Source organism: Orcinus orca, chromosome 9, assembly GCF_937001465.1.
Source record: "Orcinus orca chromosome 9, mOrcOrc1.1, whole genome shotgun sequence".
NCBI classification, from domain to species: domain Eukaryota; kingdom Metazoa; phylum Chordata; class Mammalia; order Artiodactyla; family Delphinidae; genus Orcinus; species Orcinus orca.
Window position 1 is genome coordinate 17401298 of NC_064567.1, and position 26327 is coordinate 17427624.

General features: G+C 38.8%; 1 protein-coding gene across 12 annotated transcripts in view; it reads left to right on the forward strand.

The window, feature by feature from the left end:
* The first annotated feature begins 9267 nt into the window (after positions 1-9267).
* The window catches only part of CNOT4 (CCR4-NOT transcription complex subunit 4), a 141831-nt gene continuing 124771 nt past the window's right edge, over positions 9268-26327 (forward strand). For 10 of the 12 annotated variants that reach the window (XR_004484551.2, XR_004484552.2, XM_012533921.3 and 7 more), the window contains exon 1: positions 9268-9494. The gene's annotated coding sequence lies outside the window, so the exon portion shown is untranslated. Of the gene's footprint in view, positions 9495-10212; positions 10301-26327 lie in introns of all 12 variants that reach the window. The other 2 variants (XM_033432389.2, XM_049715087.1) reach the window with 1 other exon arrangement.

Sequence of the window (26327 nt, forward strand, 5' to 3'; positions counted from 1 at the left end):
CCTCAGATTAGCAAATGGCACGAGGGTAAAATCAGTAGCTCTTTAGCATATTTAACAAGAGGGGGATCTTTTTTCAAAAATTTATTTAATTAATTTTTTTGGCTGCATCAGGTCTTAGTTACAGCACGTGGGGTCTTTGTGGAGGCATGTGGGATCTTTCGTTGCGGTGTGTTGTGTGGGTCTTCTCTAGTTGTGGCACATGGGCTCCAGGGCGCATGGGCTCTGTAGTTAGCGGCACGTGGGCTTAGTTGCCCCACAGCATGTGGGATCTTAGTTCCCCGACCAGGGATTGAACCTGCATCCCCTGCATTGGAAGGTGGATTCTTTACCCCTGGACCACCAGTTATGTCTTTGATGCTTTTTAGTAAATGCTTCTGGTATTTATCCAACTTTTTTTCAGTTGCCTTTAGTGAAGGGATAAAGGGACTCATATCTAATGAGGCCCCAAAAGCCAGGAAGTGGAGTGAAGAGAGGCAAATCTGGACGGTCCTAGAGGTTCGTTCCTGTCCCTCTTGCAGTATTGTGGTAGATTAGATTACCGTTCAGCAAATATTCATTCCACCCAATAAGAGGAGTCTACTTCCCAGCCCTTTTTTGTTTTGTTTTTAGCAGAGCAGCATGTAGGATCTTAGTTCCCAGACCAGGGATCCAACTTGCACCCTCTGTATTGGAAGGGTGGAGTCTTAACCACTGGACTGCCAGGGAAGTCCCTTTCCCAGCTCTTTTGATGTTGAACTTGGCTGTGTGACTTGCTTTGACTACCGAGATGTTGTCAAATGTGTTTGCACATTTGGACTTGCCCTCCTGCATCCCCAATTGCCATGAGAACTTTCCTCAGGAAGCTGCTGCCCCTTCAGCCTGGGCCCCAGAATGAACACACATGAAAGCAGTCCTGAGCCCAGCCTACAGAAGAGCCAACCCCAAGTGGACTTGCAGCTGAAAGCAGAGCCACCCAGATGAGCTCAGTTTAGATACATTGACCCCAAGCTGACCTATAGTTGTATGAGAGAAAACAAATGATAAGTCTTTTAAGTCACTGCATTTGTGGGTGGGGTTTTTTACACAGCACTTTTGCTGCAATAGATAATCATACAGGTAGCCTAACACGAAGCTGGCTCAGCAGATGCAAGTTATTGCAACAGATTTAAAAAAAGGCTATTATCGGAATCTGAGCTCCAGAAGCTTTACTTTTCTAACAGGTCATTCCCCAACCAGGAGGTTCTCATTGTTACATAATTGCCTAGATGCCCCCCATTTCCCATTTTGTATAAGTAGTTAAAACATCAGAGGAGTGTGGTCCATCACCTGGAAAACTCCTTTTCGGGGTATACCCACTCTATTTATGCCAGGCTTAAGCATGTGCCTGTGCGGGATAATGAGGAATAATGCTCGTGCTGCATCTCCAGAATGTTTTCCCCACTAAATCTTATTTTGTATTTATACTACACAGAACTAGGAGTGTGTGGGCCTCTGCTCACTTTGCACAATAAGGGGAAAGGTTGGTCAGAATCATCTTGTATGCTGTTACCAAAAACCAGAAATCCCAATCTCTCTGTTGAAAACCAATCACCCAAATTTAACAAATATCACTATTTTGTCATGTGCGTTTTTTGCAGTTTCATATTGATATTGTTGATATATAGGAATGCTGCTGATTTTTGTATGTTGATATTGTATTCAACGACCTTGCTGAATCCTCTTTAGTTTTCATTGTTCATATATTCTCTTGAATTTTCTATGCTGACAATCATAATATTTGTATATAATGAGAGGGTTTTCTTCCTTTTTCTTCCTAGTTCTTATATCTCTTCTTTCATTTTGACGTCTTTTTGCATTGGCTAGACCCCCCAGTATGATGCTGGATGGTAACTATGATAACATGACATCCTTGCTGTGTTTTAAAGAAAATGCTTTAAAAATTCCACTATTATGTGTAATGTTTGCTGTAGGTTTTTAGTGGATTAAGGAAGTTCTTTTTTATTCCTGTTTTGCTAAAGTATATATTTTAATAATTGAACATTGTCTTTTATTGAGAGCTTTTTCTGCAACTATTAGAATGATCATATGTATTTTCTATTTTAATCTGTCGATGCGGTAAATTATACTGCATTTATCTCCATAAGTGAAGGAGTTGAATAAGAGAGGCATTATCGATTTCTTGAATGATTGGCAAAATAAGCCTGTAAAATTATTCAGACTTGGTGCCTTTCAGCAAGGGAAACCTGATTACTATTCAATTTTTTCATGAGTATGTCCCTGAATAATATAATTGTTTTCACCGTGAAAGAAATCACACAAAGGAGAGTACAAAATGCATTTGCATCTCTTAAAAATAATGGTAACATGAACACCTGTAGGTCTACAAGATAGATTAAGAAATAGCATCAGTTCTTTAGAAGTTCCCTGTGTAACCCTCCAAGGTCATGTCCCTTTTTCTCCGTGTAGGGATAACCATGTCCTGAATTTTGTATAAAACATATTCTTATTTTTCTTTGTAATTTTAACTCTACCTATGTATCCCTGGATAATATTATTTAGTTCTGCCTATTTTTGAACGTCATATAAAATGTATCATACTGTTATATATTCATCTGTGATTTTCTTCCTTTGCCCTATATCTTGTTTTTGAAATTCATTCTTTGAAATTGAAATGTATACCTGTAGTTATTCCTTTTTTTTTTGCTGTATAGTAATACACTGTATTAAATTACTCAATTTATCCATTTTACTATTGATTTACATTTGAGTTATTTCCAGTGCTCTTTTAAAAAATTAATTAATTTTATCTGATTATTTATTTTTGGCCGCTATTTTCAGCAAAGAACTTGCCAGCCAGCTACTTATCTTGGTAAAAAAACTTTTATTGGAACCAGGGCCAGAATTAGTGGGAGGAAAGTGAGGCAGGGTTGTGTAAAACTCAGGGTCAGATTTTGTCTTTATTTTACATTTTAATATTTTGTTCATCATGGATTTGTTTTGCATTAATGTTGATTTTTAAAAAGTGTTCTATCAAAATGTTATTTACCTTGATGACTGCATCTTTGAGTGCTTGCTTAAATTTTGTGCCCAAGGCAAGTGTCTCCCTCACCTCATCCTAGTTCCAGCCCTGCCATAGTCTAAACTACTTATTATCTCCAGGCGGCACTTTTGCAATCGCTTCCTAACTGGTCTCTCCACTTGTATATTTGCCACCCATCTTTGATCCATTCTCCATGTGGCTGCCCCCCTTGATCTTTTGAAAAGACAAATTGATTATGTCACTTCTCTTTTTCAAACCATTCAGTTGTCTCTCTCTTTTTTTTTTTAATTAATTAACTTATTTTTGGCTGCCTTGGCTCTTCGTTGCTGCTTGCGGGCTTTCTCTAGCTGCAGAGACCCGGGGCTACTCTTTGTTGTGGTGCGCGGGCTTCGCATTGCGGTGGCTTCTCTTTGCTGAGGAGCATGGGCTCAGGCCCGCGGGCTTCAGTAGTTGTGGTGCACGGGCTTAGTCGCTCCGTGGCATGTGGGATCTTCCTGCACCAGGGGTCGAACCCGTGTCCCCTGCATTGGCAGGCAGATTCTTTAACCCCTGTGCCACCAGGGAAGTCCCCAATTGTCTCTTAATCTAGAACAAAATCCAAATTCCATATAAAACCCTTCTTCGTCTGGATTTTACCTTCTTCCCTAACTTCATCTCCTACCACTCTTTTGCACAGGCTCCGGACGCGCAGGCTCAGCGGCCATGGCTCCCAGGCCCAGCCGCGGATGTGGGAGCTTCCCAGACTGGGGCGCGAACCCGCATCCCCTGCATCGGCAGGCAGACTCTCAACCACCGCGCCACCAGGGAAGGGAAGCCCCTCCTACCACTCTTTGAATGGTCACAACTTCACTGGTTAACTTTCCATTCCTGGAATATGCTAAATTCATTCCTGCATTGGGATCTTAGCCCAGGCCATTCTTTAAATGGGTGATCCCTTCCAATTTCATATTGTCATCTCTTTAGAGAGGCTGTCTAAAGTAAATTCTTTCCTGATATATCTATTACTCTGTTCTTTTTCCTTCTTAATCCAACAAATAAGTAGAGTTTTACTTGCTTATTATTTAACTTATATTCTGTGTTTTCTTTTAAACCCTAAGATCTTTGAAGGAGCTTAGTGCTTTGCTCACTTACATATACCCAATATTTAGCACTCAAATACTAAATAATTAAAACTAGAAAAGATAAATTATAACAATAAAACTCCAAGCAAATGGATTTTTGGAAAAAAAGCCTCACATATAAAGTGGCATTAATATTCATTAATATTAAAGCAATCTGGTCATAACAAGGATCATAAAACTGATCATTTCCTTTGGCCCAGTAGGTCTACATTTGAGACTATATCCTAAGAATATAACTTGAAATTTTTATTTATTTAAAATATCCATATATTAATAATTTGTGAAGGTTGGAAAAATGGGAAACAACCCCTGCTTTCATTCTCCTTCTCCAGCCTAGATAAGCCAAACTGTAAGTTGTTTCTTTGGCAGAACGCAAGCAGAAAAGCATTATTAGAGAAAAACCACTAAGTTGGGCAAAATATAATCAGCATGACTTTAAGTTCACCAGTCTCAGATGGGCAATCATTATTTCCCTGAAATGCTGTTGTTTTTCTGATGAAGCTGTTCTTCTCTCTACAGATGCTATTTTAATAGTCACCATTCTCCTTGGACCAAAGAAGCCACCATCTACAAGGCCATTTAAGTCAGAAAACATGAGAGCTATTCATGGGAACGCCTCCTCCTTATCTATTACATCACCAAGTCCTATTGTTTCAACCTCAGGAAATATCTCTTGAACTCATCACCTCTCTTCTATCTTCACTGCCACCACAATCAGAACCAAGAATATTCTCTTAATTAGTTGCTCCATTTTCATTCTTGCTTTACTCCTATCCATTCACCACACAGCAGAGTGACCTATTTTTTAATGTATCAAACTAATTCATACACATAATAGATCCATATAGCAATTCATAAAGGCAAAGTTGTATACTCCCTCCACCCCTTTCCAACTGCAGTCCCCCCAAGTAAGCAATCACACACAAAATTTTGATGTGTTCGTATTCTCCCATTCTTTTTCCTGTGCTATACATAAACATTGATTGATTCTTTTTTATTTCTAAAAAAATGGGTAACATTATACACAATATATCATGTTATAATTTACTTATTTATTCTTTACCTAATAACATGTCATGGACATTCTTTCAGGTCAATATATAGTTCTTTCCCTTTCTCGTTTTCATATAGCTATGTATTATTCCAGAGAATGGAAGTACAAAAATCAAGTTAATAGCTTCCTCAGTGATGAACATTCAGTAGCGTGTTCTTCTAAAAATGTAAATGAGATCATGCCTCTTTCTTCAAAGGCTTTCCTTTTCCCATGGAAGAAGATCCACATTTCCTACCATGGCCTGCAAGGCTCTGGAATGATATGGCCCTTGCCTCTATTTAATCCACCTTACACCCCACCTCCGCTTGCTTACCATAACTCACACTAACATTCTAGTAAGGTTTTTTCCACCTCATTCATAATCCCTGCATATTTTCTACTCTTAACCTGTAAAGATCTTCCCTGACTATCCTCCTCTTGCTCACCAATCTACATTAGGTTCCCCTCAAAATAATTCCATTTGCAGCAACAAGGATGCAACTAGAGATTATCATACTAAATAAGTCAGAAAGACAGGGACAAATACCATATGATATCACTTATATGTGAATCTAGAATACGGCACAAATGAACCTATCTACAGGGCAGAGATAGACTCACAGACATGGAGATTGGACTTGTGGTTGTTGCGGGGTAGGGAGAGGGATGGACTGGGAGTTTGGGGTTGGGAGAGGCAAACTATAAAAAAGAAAAAAAGAAAACAAATTAGGTTCCCCTCTTAAACAGTCTCATAACATCTTGTAAACACCTTCACAGTACTCATCACCAGTTATAATAATCTATAAGAAATTATATGTATATACTTGTATTTATTTAAAATTTATTTATTTATTTATTTATGGCTGCATTGGGTCTTCGTTGCTGCGTGCGGGCTTCCTCTAGTTGCGGGAGCTACTCTTCGTTGCGGTGCGTGGGCTTCTCACTGTGGTGGCTTCTCCTGTTGTGGAGCTCGGGCTGTAGGTGCACGGGCTTCAATAGTTATGGCTCGCGGGCTCTAGAGCGCAGGATCAGTAGTTGTGGCACACGGGCTTAGTTGCTCCGCGGCATGTGGGATCTTCCCGGACCAGGGCTTGAACCCATGTCCCCTGCATTGGCAGGCGGATTCTTAACCACTGCGCCACCAGGGAAGGCTCATTTGTATTTATTTAAATGTCTGATGATTTCATCTCTGCCTCCTCCACGAGGCACCCTGCTCTATGAGGACATAGACAGTGTTTTGCTGTACCACCATCACCTAGCACAATACTCAAAGGTAAAAAACATTTATGGAGTGAATAAATGGTATGTCCTACACCGAGGAAACATTAGGCAGCTAGAATTGCATATTAATTAACCTTTTAAATGATATGTGTTACATGGATGTCTATATGAAATTACACATACAACATACACACACATATATATGAAAAATTTGTAAAACAGTGTAAAAGGAGCATTGGCCTGGGAGGATAGTGGCTCTGTCACTAATTAGGTGGTGACCTAGGAAATGTCACTTCCTTACTGTTAGTCTCCAGGAATAAATGACTGTCAGTAGGTATGGGATTGTCCCCTAGTGTTGGATACTCTGGGAGGTACTACTGACCTTTAGAGGGTAGGGGCCAGGTAAGCTAGACTTTCTGCAAAACAGGGCACTGTTCCTTACATGAAAAATTATTTTGTGTCCCTCATGACTTTTAAAGAGGGCTCTTTTTTTAAAATTAAATTAAATTTATTTATTTTTGGCTGCGTTGGGTCTTCATTGCTGTGTGCGGGCTTTCTCTAGTTGCGGTGAGTGGGGGCTACTCTCTGTTGCGGTGCGTGGGCTTCTCATTGGAGTGGCTTCTCTTGTTGCGGAGCACGGGCTCTAGGTGTGGGGGCTTCAGTAGTTGTGGCACGTGGGCTCAGTAGTTGTGGTTCGCGGGCTTAGTTGCTCTGGCATGTGGGATATTCCCGGACCAGGGCTCAAACCCGTGTCCCCTGCATTGGCAGGCAGATTCTTAACCACTGCGCCACCAGGGAAGCCCATCCCTCATGACTTTTAAATGCCCCCAGTGCAGGAGAGAAACCTGTATATATGATCCGTACCTAAAACCTGACCTATTTTGCATATGAACACAAAGCTGTTTTAAATTATTACAGAACTCTAAAAGTGAGTGTTTTAGGAATGCATCTACACTGGACACTGAGGACAGATTAGTGTTGTCACCAGAGGTGGTCAGTCACCATACTTGTGTCAGTTGGTATTTGGAGCTTTCACATTCATGGGGATTTATAAGTGCCAGCAAATGAAGATTTGATTATATTTTCTAGAATTGTCATGTCTGAGCATTTATATATTGAAATACAAAACATTGTACTATAAATTACTTTTATATCATATATAGGACATTATTTTGATTTAAAACAAGATCATGTATGTAGATGAAATTCATAAATTATCCATGAATTTCATTTTAGGCTAATACAAGAGATATTGTAAAGATACTGTTCTTAAAAAAAGGTGTGTAGGATAAGATGATGGATTAGATGATGATTAAGATCCTTTCCAGTCTTAATGTGGTGGTTCTTATCTTTAATAATGGTAAGGATTCTGTTTATTTTGTTCTTTTCGTTACTTGGTTTACATTTCACTGTAAAATTGGTAATATAAAAAACACACATTAAAATAATACATGTCTCCTATACTGAATGTTTAAATAGTTACCTAAAGGTGGTGAATCCAAATGATTTCCCAAGTTTCCTTGCTAGGTAATAATCTCATGATTCTACAATTTCAAATTTTTGGTGAATTGTGAGTTTAATACATATTTTAAGTTTTCACCAAATAATTGACTCTAGGCTTGATAGTAAAGCACAAAGAACTAATGTATTGCTAAAAAATGAAATGAAAGCTTCTCACTATGAGATTAAGTTCACAGATTTCATACTGAAACCTTCCCCCATTCTCCTTCTGTTTAGAATTTTTCATCAGTTACAATATACTATGCATTTCAATCATATGTTTTATAAATTGCCTCATCTCCCTTTTCTGTCACCCTAACACACACACTAGAATAGACACAGGAATTCCTAGAATAGGAACAGGGAATTTTGTCTATTTTGCTCACCGTCTCCTCCCCATGTATAGAACAGTGCCGGGCACACAGGAGGAGCTCAATGAGTATTTGTTGTATGAATGGGTGAAGAATACACACAATAAGCAAAAACGACTGCGTCGAGCGCCACTTCCACCAGAATTCTAGGAGGCATGTGGGAGGGACCAGTAAATTGACTGATTTTTTTGTGTATGTGTGTGACTGATTTTTGAAATTGAGGATTCCTCGGCGCTCGTAGAAATTGCGAACGCGTTCTTATATTCGTTGGGATGTATTGATGTGTGTAGGGTTTGTGAACTCCGCGCGCAGAGCTGTGCAGGCTGGAAATCGAACTAACAATTTGCAAAGTCCGCATACTGTTCTCAAATTTATATCATTAGAAACACATTTTTGTAAACGCGTGGGTATTCCCTTCTCTTGTACTTCTGTAAAGGACAATTTAGGATATCTCTTCACTGGAGATTAATGGTGAGGACTGGATCAAGGGTGGTGACTCCAAAACGCGCAAACAGTGGCAACGAGTTAACACTTTTCGCAAACAAACGCCAATTCAGTATCCAATTCCCACTCTAGATCAAATCCCGCGCTCCTCCTACCTCCAACCTGACTGTACCCCGCCCTCTTTAATACCCATGGTGGGCAGAGCAGAGAACGGTCTCGGTTCCCCGAAAATTGGTTACGCCCGCCCCGAGTTTTGGTCTCCCATATTTGAGCAAACACCGAGGAAACGGAACCACTAACCACTAAGGCCGCCGACCAAATGACAGCGGAGCAGCACACGCGGGTCAAGAAGGAAGCAAAACACGAAGAAAGGCAATAGTGTAACAGGCACGTGAGGTGGGCGATCCCATCCGCCCTCGGAGTGAGAACATCAACTCCCGGCTTGCCGCTGGACTGTTACCCTCCGAGGACTACAACTCCCAGGATGCTGCGGGAGCAGTACCCCCGCCGCTCCTCCCGCCCCTCCCCCGCCCCCCCTGTCGGATCGGCGTGCGCCTGCGCACCGGAGGCCGGAGGAGTCTTAGCCTAATGTAAGATGGTGGCCCGTCTGGCTGTGGAACCCACCGAAAGCTGAGAGTCTCTCTCTCAGCCGTAAAGGTCGGACTCGCTGAAGCAATCAGGCCCGTTTCTGAAGAGTTTTTTCCCCGACACTCGTTCAGTGGTCTCTTGTGAGGACGCGGCAACGCGTGGAATCGGATAAGGGAAAAGCGAGGCAAGGCAGGCGGGTGAGTCTGTGCGGGGCTGGGCTTAGGGGAAACCCGGGGCTTACCGGCTACGAGAGAGCGGAGGCTTCACTGGGACTGTGCAGGCCGCACCCCCCTTTCTCCCCACCCCCCGCCTCATCTTCAGCCTCCTTCTCGGTCTTCCTCCTCCTCCTCCTCTTCCTCTCTCTCCCCTCTACGCCACAGCAGTTACCGCCGGGAAAAGGGAGCGGGGCAGAAGGCTGCGCGGCGGCGAGCCTCGACTGCTTCAAAAATCTCTTCAGTTGGGCAGCCGAGGCGGCTGCTCGTCTTCAGTGCTCTCCCCTACGTTTTTGTAGGGGCAGGAATCTTAGGTCTCAGGACTCCCTGTTTTCCCAACCCCCTTGCCCCTCTCTGACGTCCTTCTCCAGTGGCTCCCGTCTCCCAAGACCGAAGCCATCACTTCCACTCTGACCCGTGGTGCTCATTAATCCCACTGCTCGTTGCCCACTCGGTCCTGCCGCTTGTTTTTTGCTCCGCTGCTACCACTGTGGAGTTAGCCTTTGCTCACCCCGGTGCTTGCCATTAGTCCCCAGCCTATCTGCTACCCTAGAGCTTCTTCCGATTTGCAGTCTTTCCTTTAACCACATCTGTCATTTTAAAGCTGCCCCTTAAGTATCTAGATTATGCTGCTGCTCGTTCTGACCCACCTGTTTCACAGCGTTCTTGGGTATTGTCCGTTCCTTCCCTCTTTCCTATACAGATTCTTTCAGCATACACTTCCAGAAAAAAAGGGATGCCCCGTGTTGGCCCCTGAAAAGTCAAGGAAGTTGGGAAGTGAATGAAGTGAGGTAGGATACTGTTAAACATTTTGAGTGAAGCTCGTTTATTCAGCCTACTCCGGAGAGGAGCGTCTTCGTTTTGCTTTCAATGATCTATTTGTGGATTATTCGCTCTGTTGGGACGTGGTTTTTTTTTTTGTTTTGTTTTTTTTCCATTTTGGACCGGTTTCTCCATGCTACCAAGCCTTCTTCTGAATTGAGTCTCCCCAGGATACTTAATGTGGGCTCTGATTATACCAACAAATATTAGCCTGGGCATTTAAAAATAAGATAAATCTGGCACACAACCAAATTCATCTGTGAGCTCCACAAGCAAATATAAGTGGTGTTCTGATTATAAGCAGGTTATATGTGGGTTACAGATTCCTTCCAAATTGAGAATTGATTATTGACTTAGTTTTATTGATGTTCAGCTTAATTGATGACATTTTATTTATAGTTTGAGTGGAAATTTCCTCTCCAGCTAATATCTGACTTGATATTTTTGGATTTGGGAAGTTCTTTCTTTTAACATATCTAGAATGGTAGGTATCTGAATAAATTGTCTTCTCTTGAAAACCATTAGGTCTATAAGCAAAGGAAAAATCGATTTTTTTTTTTCAAAACTAAATCTCATTTTTTCCATAGAAAAGAAGGGGGCTGGGAAAGAAATGACAAAGCTGTGCACATAAATGCATTTGGTAACACTCAGTGTCATTATTATTTACATTAAAAAGCAGAAAACTAGAAGCCAGTGGTGGCTTATGATGTCTGTTTTGTGAAGAAGGAGCTTTTGCTATAATCAGACTACTGTGAAGTAAAGAATTACCAGAAAAACAAACAGGATTACATAGATCAGATACATACATCTCAAATTTAAACGTAAATAAGACATTGTGTTCTTAAGATGTATGTAAAAATATTAAGTCATAGTAGCAATCTCATGCAGCAGTATACCTCTTATTTGCAAAAGTAATAATACCTCAAGTGTAAATATAAATACATATAGTTGTCCATTAAATCACTTTTGGATGTTGCTGCATAATTGTGATTTTTTTACAGATTTTATCTGTAATACTTGATGGAATCTTACATTTGACATTATATTCGCTTGATTGTGATAAATGGTCTGTTTCATCAAATGTAAACGGAGGTTAGGAAAGCTGTTTATAAAACTTCATTTTTCCTTTCAGCCACTTAAGCCACAATTTGGGGAAACTAAATAAATCCCGACTTTTCTGAGAATTGGAAGCAATTTATATAGCAAACCTTGTCCTAAGTTATGACCTGAGGTTTTTTTTTAAAAAAAAGTATTACTTACTTTTAGTTTATCAGTAGGAATATATTTAATACAATTGATCTTCAACTCTAAGCAAAAAATATATTTCATTTTTCTTTGTAATACACTGGTGGAGAAGCTTTCCACTTTGAACAAGCCTAACACACGGGTTTAGAAACCCTTGGCAGTCATACTTGGCTGAATTGTAAGCAGTGTGTTCTAGGAGAGGACTGTTTGTCTGGCAGAAGAGGGTAAATTATTTTAATACATCTTTTCTTTTGTAAAGATATTTTGCTTCAATAAAAGCATTCTCAAGTAATTTTCTCCACTCTATAGTTTTTTTCCTGCCATCATCAAATTCTTAGTTATCAGCACTGTGAAGTCAAAATGAATTTACTTTGGAATCTTTAACACATCTGAAGAAGATATCTAAAGTTCTTTGATATTTTGATAGGAAATACAGAGCTGAGAGTTCGAAGTATTTTTGTATGGTTTAACTTTTTTTTATTTTTATAAATTTATTTATTTATCCTTGGCTGTGTTGGGTCTTCGTTGCTGCACGCGGGCTTTCTCTAGTTGCCGTGAGTGGGGGCTACTCTTAGTTGCAGTGCGCGGGCTTCTCATCGCAATGGCTTCTCTTGTTGCCGAGCACGGGGTCTAGGCGCACGGGCTTCAGTAGTTGTGGCTCGCGGGCCTAGAGCGCAGGCTCAGTAGTTGCGGCTCACGGGCTTTGTTGCTCCGCGGCATGTGGGATCTTCCCGGACCAGGGCTCGAAACATATCCCCTGCATTGGCAGGCGGATTCTTAATCAGTGCGCCACCAGGGAAGCCCGTGTGATTTAACTTCTTAAATGTAACATTTTGAGTATTGTAGCTTCATAATTTCGTGGGGTTCTTTTTTTGGGATAGTTTGGAATACTTTCTGCCAGTTTCAGTAGTTGAATTCTTCAACTGAATAGATTATTTCTACAGAAGGGTTTTTGAACATGAGTTACTTGAGGTTGACTTGTTATGAAATTTGTTTTCACAAAGTTCCATAGACAAATCTTTAATTTTATTAGGATGAGACAGTTATAATCAAATGGCAAAATACAGAAAAATTGTTTTGTAATGCCCTTCAACTTCAGTCTGATTGGAGCACTAGCGATAACTTGCAGTTTATTACTTTGTAAAAGAAAGAGGGCATTGCTTAAGGATGAACTCCTTGCATTAGGGGAGTTTTATTTTTAAAATGATGTTATATGTATCAATATAATGAAAAAATATCTTCTCAGTTTAAGCAGTATGATTTTAGAAATCTTCCCTTTCTCTCCTTCGCTATTCCTGCTTTAAGGTTAAGCTACACTCTTCATTAGAAAAAAGTTTCTTTTTTTTTTTGGTGCCTGCAGATAGCACTTGATTGAATCTATTTCAACTCAATGTTATTATTATTTTTTTAAATTTTTTTAAAAGTTATTTATTTGTTTGTTTATTTATTTATTTAGGCTGCATTGGGTCTCCGTTGCTGCATGCAGGCTTTCTCTAGTTGAGGCAAGCGGGGGCTACTCTTCATTGCGGAGCGCGGGCCTCTCATTGCCGTGGCTTCTCTTGTCGTGAAGCACGAGCTCCAGGCACATGGGCTTCAGTAGTTGTGGCTCGCAGGCTCTAGAGCACAGGCTCAGTAGCTGTGGTGCACAGGCTTAGTTGTTCCCCAGCATATGGGATCTTGCCGTACCAGGGCTCGAACCCGTGTACCCTGCATTGGCAGGCGGATTCTTAACCACTGTGCCACTAGGGAAGCCCAGTGTTATTATTTTTATAGACCATTCAAATGAAATAGAAAGTTTTAGTTTATGAAAACTTAAACCTCTGCTGAAAATTCAGTTAGCTTTCTGTCATTAAGTATAGTACTGTCTTGACTTTTTGTGAAGGAAGTTACATTCATCTCTGTTAGTTCTAAAGAAAAACAGTAGGGAAATAGGTTATAGAGATTTTTAGTGCTCTAGAAATAGTATAACTAGAATGTACTACATACTTTTCTCAAAGGATTTCTTAATCTAAGTGGAACTTGTAAATGGTTTTCATCCCACTGGAATAGCATGTATTGGATAAAACTTGTTAACACATTTTGAGATTTAAAATATTTTGTGTTACCTCAGAGATATTAGGAAAAATCTGCAAATGCCCATGCTTATATAAAATGTGGCAATACCACTGATATTTTAAAGAGAGTAATATTTTTTCTCAAAAGTTGAGAGTACACAAATTATAAAGATGGCATAATTTACTCACTTATTTAGTGATGCAATGAAAAGATAGTGGGACTGTTAATCCTATATTTAGTGGTTTTCTGAAAAAACTTTTTTCAGAATTGTTTTTAATCTGATATTTATGTGGCCTTCTTTATTAGAAAAGATTGTGTAGTAAATGTCAACTTTTTCACGTGTAGTAATATTAACCCAATGGGTTTTGTCACATTTCTTTTTTGTAGCATGATTCTTTTATTTGTTAATCAGAAAGTAGTTTATAGAAGAGAAAATTTCAACACTATTTTGGCCCCTTAGATTAGCCTTACCGTAACAGTTTTTCTTTTACTAGAAGAGAGAAATTACATGCTACTAAAAAGAAGATGATTACTTTCACTTGCTAGGAAAATGAAACTTTAAAGATAGGGCAAGTACAAGGCAATTTGAGTATGAGTTTATTTTTCTCCTAAGGAGTTTATTTGTGAGGATGGTTTCATTCTTTCTAAACTCTGTTTATACAAGAGAGTTGTCCTGTTTTAAACTTTAATTGCATTGGGTGATGGGCAGATGATGTATTGCTATTGGGATAAAGCTTGCTATTTGTATACATCGGATATCTGTTCGCAATCAAATATGTTATTTAGTTATGGTATCTAAAACCTCCCCTCTTGAGTATTTAGAGAAAATATGGAGAAGGGGAAATCAGAATAATCAGATTGGTTTGTATATATGCCTAAAACCAGTTTTGGGGGGAAAAAAGTCAAGGCAAAGAAGCAGTGTAATTAGAGCATTTAATTAAAGAAGCATTTAAAGATAGATGTTTGTATCACTGCTTTTGGAAGGAATTAGTGAACGATGATGTAGGGAAATAATGGTTGAATTTTGAAGAGTAGTTATAGACTGAAATATCAAAGGGGTGGAGCTATATGTTGTCATCAAGCCAAATATCTGCAATTTCTTAAGCATATTTTTCAGGTCTCAGAATAAAGAGGAAGTGCTAATTTTCCTGATTATTTAAGAACCTACTAATTCAGTCCCTGTTAAGGGCAATTGGTGTCTTCAGATAGTGAATTTCTTGAAATAACATTGGCTGATTCGGGTTATTGAACATTGATTTTAGCAACTTTTTTTCTTTTTATTTTCTGCCTTTCATATTATGCTTTTTTTTTTTTTTTTTTAAACAGTGTTTTGTGATTTTCAGCTATTGTTTGGGTGGACCCTTTTGTGAATGCTGTAATTGAATGAAAACTTGAAATATAAGCAGTATTGCTTTTTTTTTTTTTAGCATCTTTATTGGAGTATAATTGCTTTACAATGGTGTGTTAGTTTCTGCTTTATAACAAAGTGAATCAGTTATACATGTACATATGTTCCCGTATCTCTTCCCTCTTGCGTCTCCCTCCCTCCCACCCTCCCTATCCCACCCCTCGAGGTGGTCACACACCACCTAGCTGATCTCCCTGTGCTATGCGGCTGCTTCCCACTAGCTATCTATTTTACGTTTGGTAGTGTATATATGTCCATGCCATTCTCTCACTTTGTCACAGCTTACCCTTCCCCCTCCCCATATCCTCAAGTTCATGCTCTAGTAGGTCTGTCTTTATTCCTGTCTTACCCCTAGGTACTTCATGACCTTTTTTTTTTCTTCCATATATATGTGTTAGCATACGGTATTTGTTTTTCTCTTTCTGACTTTCTTCACTCTGTATGACAGACTCTAGGTCCATCCACCTCACTACAAATAACTCAATTTCGTTTCTTTCTATGGCTGAGTAATATTCCATTGTATATATGTGCCACATCTTCTTTATCCATTCATCTGTTGATGGACACTTAGGTTGCTTCCGTGTCCTGGCTATTGTAAATAGAGCTGCAATGAACATTTTGGTACATGACTCTTTTTGAATTATGGTTTTCTCAGGGTATATGCCCAGTAGTGGGATTGCTGGGTCATATGGTAGTTCTATTTTTAGTTTTTTAAGGAACCTCCATACTGTTCTCCATAGTGACTGTGTCAATTTACATTCCCACCAGCAGTGCAAGAGTGTTCCCTTTTCTCCACACCCTCTCCAGCATTTATTGTTTCTAGATTTTTTGATGATGGCCATTCAGACTGGTGTGAGGTGATATCTCATTGTAGTTTTGATTTGCATTTCTCCAATGATTAATGATGTTGAGCATTCTTTCATGTGTTGGCAATCTGTATATCTTCTTTGGAGAAATGTCTGTTTAGGTCTTCTGCCCAGTTTTGGATTGGGTTGTTTGTTTTTTTGTTATTGAGCTGCATGAGCTGCTTGTAAATTTTGGAGATTAATCCTTTGTCAGTTGCTTCATTTGCAAATATTTTCTCCCATTCTGAGGGTTGTCTTTTGGTCTTGTTTATGGTTTCCTTTGCTGTGCAAAAAGCTTTGAAGTTTCATTAGGTCCCACTTGTTTATTTTTGTTTTTATTTCCATTTCTCTAGGAGGTGGGTCAAAAAGGATCTTGCTGTGATATATGTCATAGAGTGTCCTGCCTATGTTTTCCTCTAAGAGTTTGATAGTATCTGGCCTTACATTTAGGTCTTTAATCCATTTTGAGTTTATTTTTGTGTATGGTGTTAGGGAGTGTTCTAATTTCAGCAGTACTGCTTTTGGTAGTAAGATTAATTTTTCTTTTGATGGAGATCCCCTCCATTTCGATTAGATTTTTTCCTTTAATTTTAAAATTAATTCTTAGTTGAGAATTAGCTCTTACAAGTTTCCTGTCAAATTAGATCTTTCCAGAATTCTTTTTCATACTTTAAATGGGGACTTAGGTATTTGTTGGGTAAAGAAAAGTGTTATGATATGCCTTGGTTTTGTCATTTAAAGTGAAGTAAAGACATTATTAGTGTTAAAAAAATTGACTTATTAACATGAAAAATTTTAAACAAAAGTAGACACAGATCTCTATATGTGTGTCACTTCAAAGATCATCAACTCATAGTCAGTCTGGGTTTACCTGTGCCCCCACTTAGTTTACCTATGCCCCCACTTAGTGTACTCTTTGACCTGGATTATTTTGAAGCAAATTCTCGTCATCACAATTATTTCATTTGTACTAGAACTCTTTTTGACATATAATATCCTTGATTTTTAAAAAAATCAGGATTATTCAATCAATTTTTCAAATAGTCTTTAAGTACTTATTATAGACCTACTTCTTGGGAAATGGCCCAGCCTCTTCTAAGAGTTTATTATCTTGTTGGGTATACTTTCATAATAATATAACTAGCACTATCCAAAGCATTATACAACTAACGCTTTGATACATGGGTCTGAGTCCATTATGTTAGTATAGGGTTATCTAGGAGTAGGACTTCCTTGAGAAAGTGGGACTTGAATAAAGAATATGTACTGTCTGCATAGGCAGATCATCTTCAGAAGGAGAACATTCCATACGTTCCATGTGGGGCTTGGAAGCAGGAGCAAACACTTGGTGGGAACCAGCATGATGTGAGAGAGGTGTAAGGAGTCTGATCTCAGTAGAATAAGGTGTTAATTTCTGAGAATGGTGTCAGAGAAATTAGTATGCTAGAGTAGGGCTAGATTATGAGGTGTATTCAGTGTCAGGTTGAATCTGATCAGCTACGGTAAGGAGCCAGTAGTTGGTTGGGGGCAGGAGATGACATGATGAAAGTACTCTTTAGAAAAAGATTCCTTCTTCAGTAGTGTGCAGCATATTTTGGGGTTGACAGTTGAATGTGAAAAATTAATGAGTAGGCCATGAGTAGAGATGTTGGTGTGGATATTCTACACGATTTGGCACCTAATTGATTCCATCTTCTCTTCAGTCCTTATATCCAGAAATGACAACAAGGTTTTGGAGAATAGAGGACTGAAGAAATGTCTATTTGTCTTTGATAGTAAACTGCAATTTGTTATCCAAGCCCAGCTTTTGAAAAGGAAGTGATGCATGATTACTCAAATAACAATCTCAAGAAAATTCAGCAGAAAATAGCTACTAGTGTTTTCAAATAATTTTAGATATGTATTCACTGGGAGTTTGGAAAATAAAGAAAATCTTTATTACATGATAATGTGGTGGAACATATTTCATTTGTAAAAGGGAAATTGATGCCTCATCTGCTTCTTATGTGTGTAAGAGTTCAGAAGAAGTATTAGGAAATGTATATTTGAACAGCTTGTAACCAGTATATATTACTGGATAGCTTTAAAGTTTAATAATGACCTGATTAATGCAGAAGGAATGGCATAAAATTCTGATGAATAGGGCACTAATATTGTCAGCCCCAACCTCCTTTAAGGATGGATAAGGATAGGTCAGCAGGCCAAAGAAGAATGTAGGGACATTATTAAGTGAAAGTTTATTCTTTGATTTATTTTGATATACTTTGTTTTGCAAAGGTATTATTAAAAACAGATCTGGTTACACAAAAGCCATATTTATTTTATTTGAAAATGTTTTTTAAGTTCTCAGACCCTTGAAGTTATTCTTTTCTTTGTTTTGGTTTGTTCACTCTTCATTAAACCAACTTTCTTCATCTATTGTGTATTTCTGGATAGCATGCTTGCTTTGTTTTGTGAAGGATAATTTCATTTGTTATCTTAAAGCAGCAGGGGAAAAGTAGATTTCTTGTTTCTGGCTTTGTAAATAGTAGATGAATAATACTGTATTGCCATTGTTCTCTTCCTGCTTCCCTCAGTATCACATGTATTCCCTTTCTACAATATTTAGCATGTGGATCTCAAGAATTCTTATAGTTGAGTCTGAAAACATCTCAAGCTTAGGTGCTTACAGCTTCAAAATTTAATTTACCTTAATTTACCAATCATTTTCTTTCCTATTATTATAAAAGGTATAACCTACAATAATGCCATGGACCTTTCGGGTACTTGGGAAATATTAATAAGGATAAAGATAATGTTGCAATATAGTGCATTGTTGGGAAATATGTGTTTTTCATGGATGTTCCCTCCATCCTAAACCCCCTTAATCCTGGTGATGTGACAGAACTATTTTTCACATTTTTTTCCTTCTTTATTTAGCGGGTTATGCGTACTATCTAATATGGTCACTGGAATAGAAAGCTATTGCCTTCTGCTTGGGTATGTTTTAACAGAGCCTTTAATATTTTAATTGTGGATTTAAGATTGAATTGCTATCGCCTTTGTGCAGGAGAATCTTGAGGAGGATTATGCTTCTTTCTCATTACCACCCAGTGTATGTGGGAAGGAAGTAAATATCAAATATGCAGTATAGGAGAACCTTAGTATTTGAGAATATTTTCAGTGGTAGCTGCCAATCCATTCTTTTCCCCAAGAACTTTTAATTTAATGCCTTGAGTGTGGAGCCGCTTAAAAGTGTCACAGTGGGTGGTGGAGGGGAGAGGAGAAAATGGTTCCATGCTCCAAAAATCTCTCCCAGATTTTAACAACTTGAATTAATCTCAAATTATTAGTATTTTGCATAGTTTTATTCATGAAATTCTTGGGAGGGAGCCCTTTTGTGTGAGTGGCTTTGGGGTGTCTTGGGTAGCTGGGAGGGCAGGTGCATTTCAAACCTAGGAAAAGGGAGGAGAGGCAGAAAATACAGTGAAACACTTCAAATTCTAATAATGACCACGGTGCATTTTTGCCTAAGGCATTGATGGCACTGGCTCCTTTGCTGCCTTTGGCTACATACTTTAGGTTTTCTTTTCTAAGTTAGGCTTCTAGTTGGGAAGGCTACAGACTTTAGCCTTTTCTAAGTCAGACTAGCATCCTTGTCCAGGCTTGTGCATTTTAACCTCTCTAGCTCAAAACCTGACCATTTTTGTGTCTTTAATCTGCCAGAAGGAAGGGGGAAATGGGAAAGAGAAGAAAATAATATGTGTGATACTCCTCATTTTGCTCATGTATTGGCGTAAGGTTATTCTAAGATTGTTTTATAGAAGAACCTCTTCCTTTCATTTTTAATTTTATGTAATCAGTTATAAAGTAGTTTCATGAATTTACTAAATTAATACTTAGAAATCTTTTAAAATGTCCTTTAGCAATAGAGTTGGTGATAGGTTGAAGAGTACTGATGTTAGATGCTTCGTGGTACTTTCTTGGAATTTCTTGCTTCTACTGAAATCTTTTCTGTTGTCCTGGACCTAGTCCTAGATGTGAACTTTGCTTCTTAAAAGTAAAGCTAGTAGTATTTTTTAAGGTAGTTACCATCCCTGCACTGTATTCAAATCTGTTTGATCCTAATGAAAACAAGTATGACAGTAAAATACTTTAATATAGCTGTGCTAACAAAACAACATTTGTTAGTCATGTGTTGCCCTCTATTTTTTTGTCACGCCTAGCAAGTTTTCAGCAGCTTTGGAGAACTCTGAATAATATATGATGTGTTTGTGTTTACAGGTTGTGCTTTTTATTATATACTACTAAATTCTGTAATTTTTAAAACTTGACATTATATTAAAGGAAATATTGCTCTTGGAGTAACGGGCTAACTTAAATGATTTTTTTTATAGTTGAACATAGTTTTCATTGGTCTATAGATTTGCTTGCCAGCCCTTTCAATTCCCCCTACTTTTATTTATGGCTTCTGCTGGGAGCATGCAGTTTAGTATGGAACCAGACTGCCTGAGCCAGAATCTTACTCCTACCACTTCTTGTCAGACCTAGGGCAAGTTACCTTATGCTGTCTGGACCTCAGCTTCCTCATTTGTAGAATGCAGCTATTAAGATTGTTGTGTGGAATAAATGAGTTAATGTATATAAAGTGCATGGAATAGCGTTTGGCATATAGTAAGCCCTGGATACGTGTTTGCTGTTTTTATATGTTTGAAAGAATTTTTTAAAAATCTATTTTTGAAGACTTATCTTTTTATTCAGTGTACTTTTTAATGTCTGGGTAGTAGACATATGTTTTTAGTAGTTACTTGACCAGCTGGAAACACAGGTAATGTGTTTTAGGGGGTAATCAAAGGACTGACCTACCTGGAATTCTTTTGAATCAAAGAGTAATGGAAAATGAACCTGGACAGGTATGATCGAAAATAATTATGGAGTATTTTGAACTAAGGCAGAGAAATTTAGATGTGGTTGATAAGAGGGGAATCATTGCAATCACTGCAGGTTTGTTTGTTTTAAGTCAGGGGAGTGATGTGTTTAAAATAGTATTTAGGGGAAGATGGTTTTGAGTGTCCTTGGTAGCATAGAATTATTTGATTTTACGTGGATAAGAGGATTTTTTTTTTTTTGTCTATTCTGTTCACTGATATATCCAAAGTGACCCAAATAGTGCCTGGTAGATAGTAGGTGCTCAATAAATACTTATTGGATGAATAAACCTTAAGGGGGACTGAGTTAACAGAGACAAGCACAAAGGAAAGTAAGCTTTTGGATACCTACCTTTAAAGGGGTAGAAGTGAAAAAGTTTGTTCTTTTAAAATATTTATTTGGCTGCGTCGGGTCTTTGTTGCAGCACGCGGGATCTTCATTGCGGCGCGCAGGCTTCTCTCTAGTTGTGGCGCACAGTCTCCAGAGTGTTCAGGCTTAGTTGCTCCACGACATGTGGGATCTTAGTTTCCTTACCAGGGATCGAACCCATGTCCCCTGCATTGGAAGGTGGATTCTTAACCACTGAACCACCAGGGAAGTCCCTGAAAAAAGTATTATTAAAGGAACAATTAGAGAGGTAAAAGGAAGATGGAAAAGTTTGTCTCAGAAAACAAAGGAAGGGATTTTCTAAGAGAGAGAAGTCACGGGGATAGGAAGATCTAGGATGATACCACTTCAACTTCAAGAAGAAAAAAGGAATTTACATAGTTCAATGCAACATTCAAGCAAAATGAGAATAGAGAAAGCCCTTTGGCTTGTGTGTGACAATCACTAATCACATGAGAGCGATTTCAGTAGACTGAGAATGTAAATCAGATTGGCGGGAAGTTAAGAAGGATGTTAAGTAGAGACTGTAGCTAAAGACTATTCAGTAGTAGGTAATGACTATAAAAGTGGCAAGAAGACAAATTATAATAGCAGCTTTCACGGTTATTGAATGTGTAATATGAGAGATTCTATTTATTAGAAATGAGAAAACTTGAGGCAGTCTTTGTGCTGAATGTTCTTAAGTTTCACAGTACAGAAGACTTATTACACATGCTGCTTCAGGGCTCTGCTACTTGATAACTCTGTAATCTTGAAGAAAGTTGCTTAATCTTTTGTGCCTCAGTTTTCTTCCTTGTGAATGATGGAGATCTATTTCATAGATCTGTTATGTTCATAGATCTATGTTATTTCATAGATCTGTTAGATTACTTAATCTTTTTAAAACTCTTACAACAATGCTTGGTATATAGTAAATATTTGATAAATATTAGCTGTTATTATCATCCACTGCTGAAGTAACGTAGAGAGTAGGATTGGACGATAGAAGAGAAGAAATAGAAAAAAAAATAATAAAATTATTGCCAAGTAGTGGTAAGAGCTAAATGGAAAAGCCTTAGAATCTTTGCTCTGACTGTCCCTCTGCCTGGAGAACACTTATCTAATTACTACATAGCTGTCTCAACTCCCTCAGAACTTTGTTCACATGATGTCCTTTTCACTAAGGCTTGCCCTATTTATTTACAGTTAGCATCCAGGCCCCTCTCCCCTAATATTAATATTTGCATTTTAAAGCTTTTTTTTTCTATAATACTTATCTCCAAACATATCATATAATCCACTTAACTCATTATATATGCTGTTAGTTGTTGATCTTCATCTACTAGGATGGGGATGTTTGTTCTTTGATGTAGCCCAGGTTCTTGGAATAGCACTTGGTACATAGTAGGTGCTCAGTATATGCTCATTGAATGAGTAACTTATTTTACCATTGAAGTGGGGTGGATGGGGCAATCAGTTTAAGTGGTGGTGGGGATACATTTTTGGAGGAGAGCCAATTTTCTGAGATTGAGGGACACTACATAGAAGTTGATCTCAGAGACTTTGTCTTCTCAAATGGGTTTTCTGAGTCCATTTTGGTACTGGTTTTCCTGGAAATCACTTGGGATACTTATTTAACTGAGGGAAAAAAATGTAAGATGTATCTCTTTTTTTTCCCTATAATAATTATATTTTGTATTCGATTAATAAAAGCTTATATTTGTGTGCTTATTAGAATCTAGGAAGTGTTCTAACTTCTTTATATTATTAATTTTTAAAAACTCTACAGCCTTACAAGTACATTACAGTTTCCTTGTAAGCTGTCATTAGGGGTGAAGGAAAAGCCCTTTGCACTGAGACAAAGGGCAGTGCTTCCCCAGATTTTTGTGTTCCATTGACAGGGAGCTTCTGATACCTCCCTCTAGCAGTCACAGCCTAGACACTACAGCTTGCCTAAAGTCCATCAGGACTAATCTCATTATATCTTTTATCCCTTTTTATGTCAGTTACTACCATCCTTCCAGGTGACAGTTCATGTCTCACACTTGAATCCTCACAATTTTCTGAATATTTCTTATCTTTTCACTCCTCTCCATCATCAGCAAAATTTCTTGTATCCTTGTTTTTTTTTCCTGAACACTTCCTCTACTTTGTACTTTTCTGAAGACACTGCCTTGTACATGTTGGCTATAATGTTTTTCATTTTTTTCTTATATACTATCATCAGGGGTCAGTGAGGAGTCCATGCACTGAGATTTAAGACTGCATTTCCCATTCTGACCTCTTCCATGGAATAGGAGTCAAAAAGTGAGCCTGGTTATATTGTTCAAAAACCCTCATGTTTGCTGGCATTTCTTGCATTCTGAGTTACTCATCTCTTCTTCACTTCTAGCTCTTAACTTACTGTCATTCTTGCTAATAACACTATCCCTTTTTTTTTTTTTTTTAATGGTAAGCGGGCCTCCCACTGCTGTGGCCTCTCCGTTGCGGAGCACAGGCTCCGGACGCGCAGGCTCAGGGGCCATGGCTCACGGGCCCAGCCGCTCCGCGGCATGCGGGATCCTCCTGGACCGGGACACGAACCCATGTCCCCTGCATCGGCAGGCGGACTCTCAACCACTGCGCCACTAGGGAAGCCCAACACTATCCCTTTTAAAATTCTTGGTAATTTCAACATATACCATCTGTGTTGCTTCTATTACTGTGGCCTCTTAAGTTCTAAAATTCTTTAATGATCTTGCTCTCCACTCTATCTCAGTCACCACTCCATGGTCATATCTTTCTTTTTTTGGCCATACCTCATGGCATGTGGGATCCCAGTTGCCCAACCAGGGATCGAACACATGACCCCTGCAATGGTAGCACAGAGTCCTAACCACTGGCCCTCCAGGGAAGTCCCCATGGTCATATCTTATACCTTGTTATTACCAATAACATGAACCCCCACCCCACCATGACTTGCAGTTCATGCAGCCCCTCTCTGACCACCATCCGTCTTTTCAGCTCCTTCCACGTACTTCCCAACTCAACAAGCTTACTATCATTAGGACCTCCAGTCCAGTTTCTATTCCCTTTGCACTGTCCTTTGCCACCCTTGATTTCCTTTCTTCCCTTCTTACCTAGTGTATTACATTCATTACCTAGGTATCAATCATTATATTCATTCGCTTTCATTGGCCTCACCTCTCTTGCTCCTTTCTTGCTTCTTCATACTTACTTGGCGAAACCTTAACCCTAGTTAAATCAGATTCTCTGAGTTCTTCATGTCTGCACCTGTGCAGCTGACAGGGACTAAAGACTGAAAAGCCCTTAATATTGTCTGGAAATCGTAGTCTATTTCCTTAGTCCATTTGGTTTCCCCTCTCCTAGATGACCTAGTTTATACCTTTGCCTTTCTCCTCAAACTTCCAACTGTCCTCATACTCACTCTCAGTTGTTGGACCTGCTTTCTACTTCATTGAGAAAATAGAAGCAGTCAGAAGAATATTTATAGACTCCACCACCTATGTACCTACTGATATGACATTGCCTGCCTTCTATTACTATGGATGAATTGTCTTTGGTTCTGTCTAATCCCAGTTCCTCTGACTAATGCATTGGATCCCATCCCCTTTCATTTACTTTAGACAGTACTCTAGCAATTCTCCTCCCTCTCTGTACATCCTCAGTTCTTCCTTCTCTTCTGGATCATTCCCATCAGTGTACAGGCATACTGTTTTTCTCATCATAAAAATATCTTCTCTTGATCACTATTCCTTGCTCTTTTTTATTTCCATTGCTATAGAACCTCTTAAAGCATTGTCTAAGTGCACTTGTTCTAATTGTTTTCTCATGTTCTTTCTTAAGCCTATTCCAATCAGGCTTTTGCCCCTATCACTATGCTAAGATTTTTTTGTTCAGGTCTCCCAACAATGACATTATTAAATCTAGTAGTCAGTTCTTTGTCTTATGCAATCAGTCTACATTTGACAAAGTTACTTTCTTCTTCCTCTTTGATACACTTGTTTCACATGCCTTGTAGGATACCACATTCTTTTGGTTTTCTTCAAAACTCATTGGCTGCTCCTTCTTAGTCTTTCTTGTAGATCCCAGGCAGGGCTTACTCCTTGATTATCTTTATCTGCTCTCACTCCCTTGGTGATCTCTGCTAGTTTCATGGCTTTGAATTCTAAATATTGATGAGACTCAAATTTATTTCTCTAGTCCAGACCACTCTCCTGAACTCCAGATTTGTATGCCTGGTTGCCTACTCACTATCTCCGTTTGAATAATTATTAAACATCTCAAACTCAACATGTGCAAAATGGAATTCTTGCTCTTCCCCCCACCAAGTCTGCCCTCTCATACCTGCATCACCCACAAAGCCTTCCTCATCTTAGTTGTTGGCAGCTTCAAGTTGCTCAGGATAGAAACCTTGGTAAAATCATTCTTGATTCTCTTGTTCTCACATCCCACATTCATTTCATCAGGAAGTTGTTGGCTCTACCTTTAAAACATACCCGGAATTCAACCAGTTTTTCCCATCTCCATAGCTATCATCATCTCTTGCTGGGTAATTGCAACAACCTTTTAACCAACTTCCCTGCTTTTACTCTTTTCTTTATAGTCTGTTAACTAACAGCTGTCAGAATGATCCTTTGAAAACATAAATGAGATGGCAAGATTTGCTCTGAGTTTAAGAAATTTCATGAATTGATAAGATTAGAGATTATTCTAGTCTATCTTATCTTACTAAATCTTGAAGGTACATTTAATGTAGTCTTTGATTATGTCAATTTTTATGGCATAAAATTGGATGGGGAAGTTGTCATTGCTGGATCATGGCCTGCTTCTTTTCTCCTCACTAACCCTCCTTCCTCCACCCTATACACAGAAAGACTTGACACCTATCTCCCAGAGGAAATTGGAAAGAGAAGCTATGAGTTGGTTGCTAATGCAGAAAGTTGCTTTGAGTAGAAGACTGGACCACCCTTTTAAAATAGAGATCTGTGGGGACTTCCCTGGTGGTCCAGTGGTTAATTCTCCATGCTCCCATTGCAGGGGGCACGGGTTTGATCCCTGGTTGGGGAACTAAGATCCCACATGCCACGTAGCGTGGCCAAAAAAAAAAAAAAATAGAGATCTGTTGTTATTTCACTGCTACCTCTAACCTCCTTTAGCAATACTTGC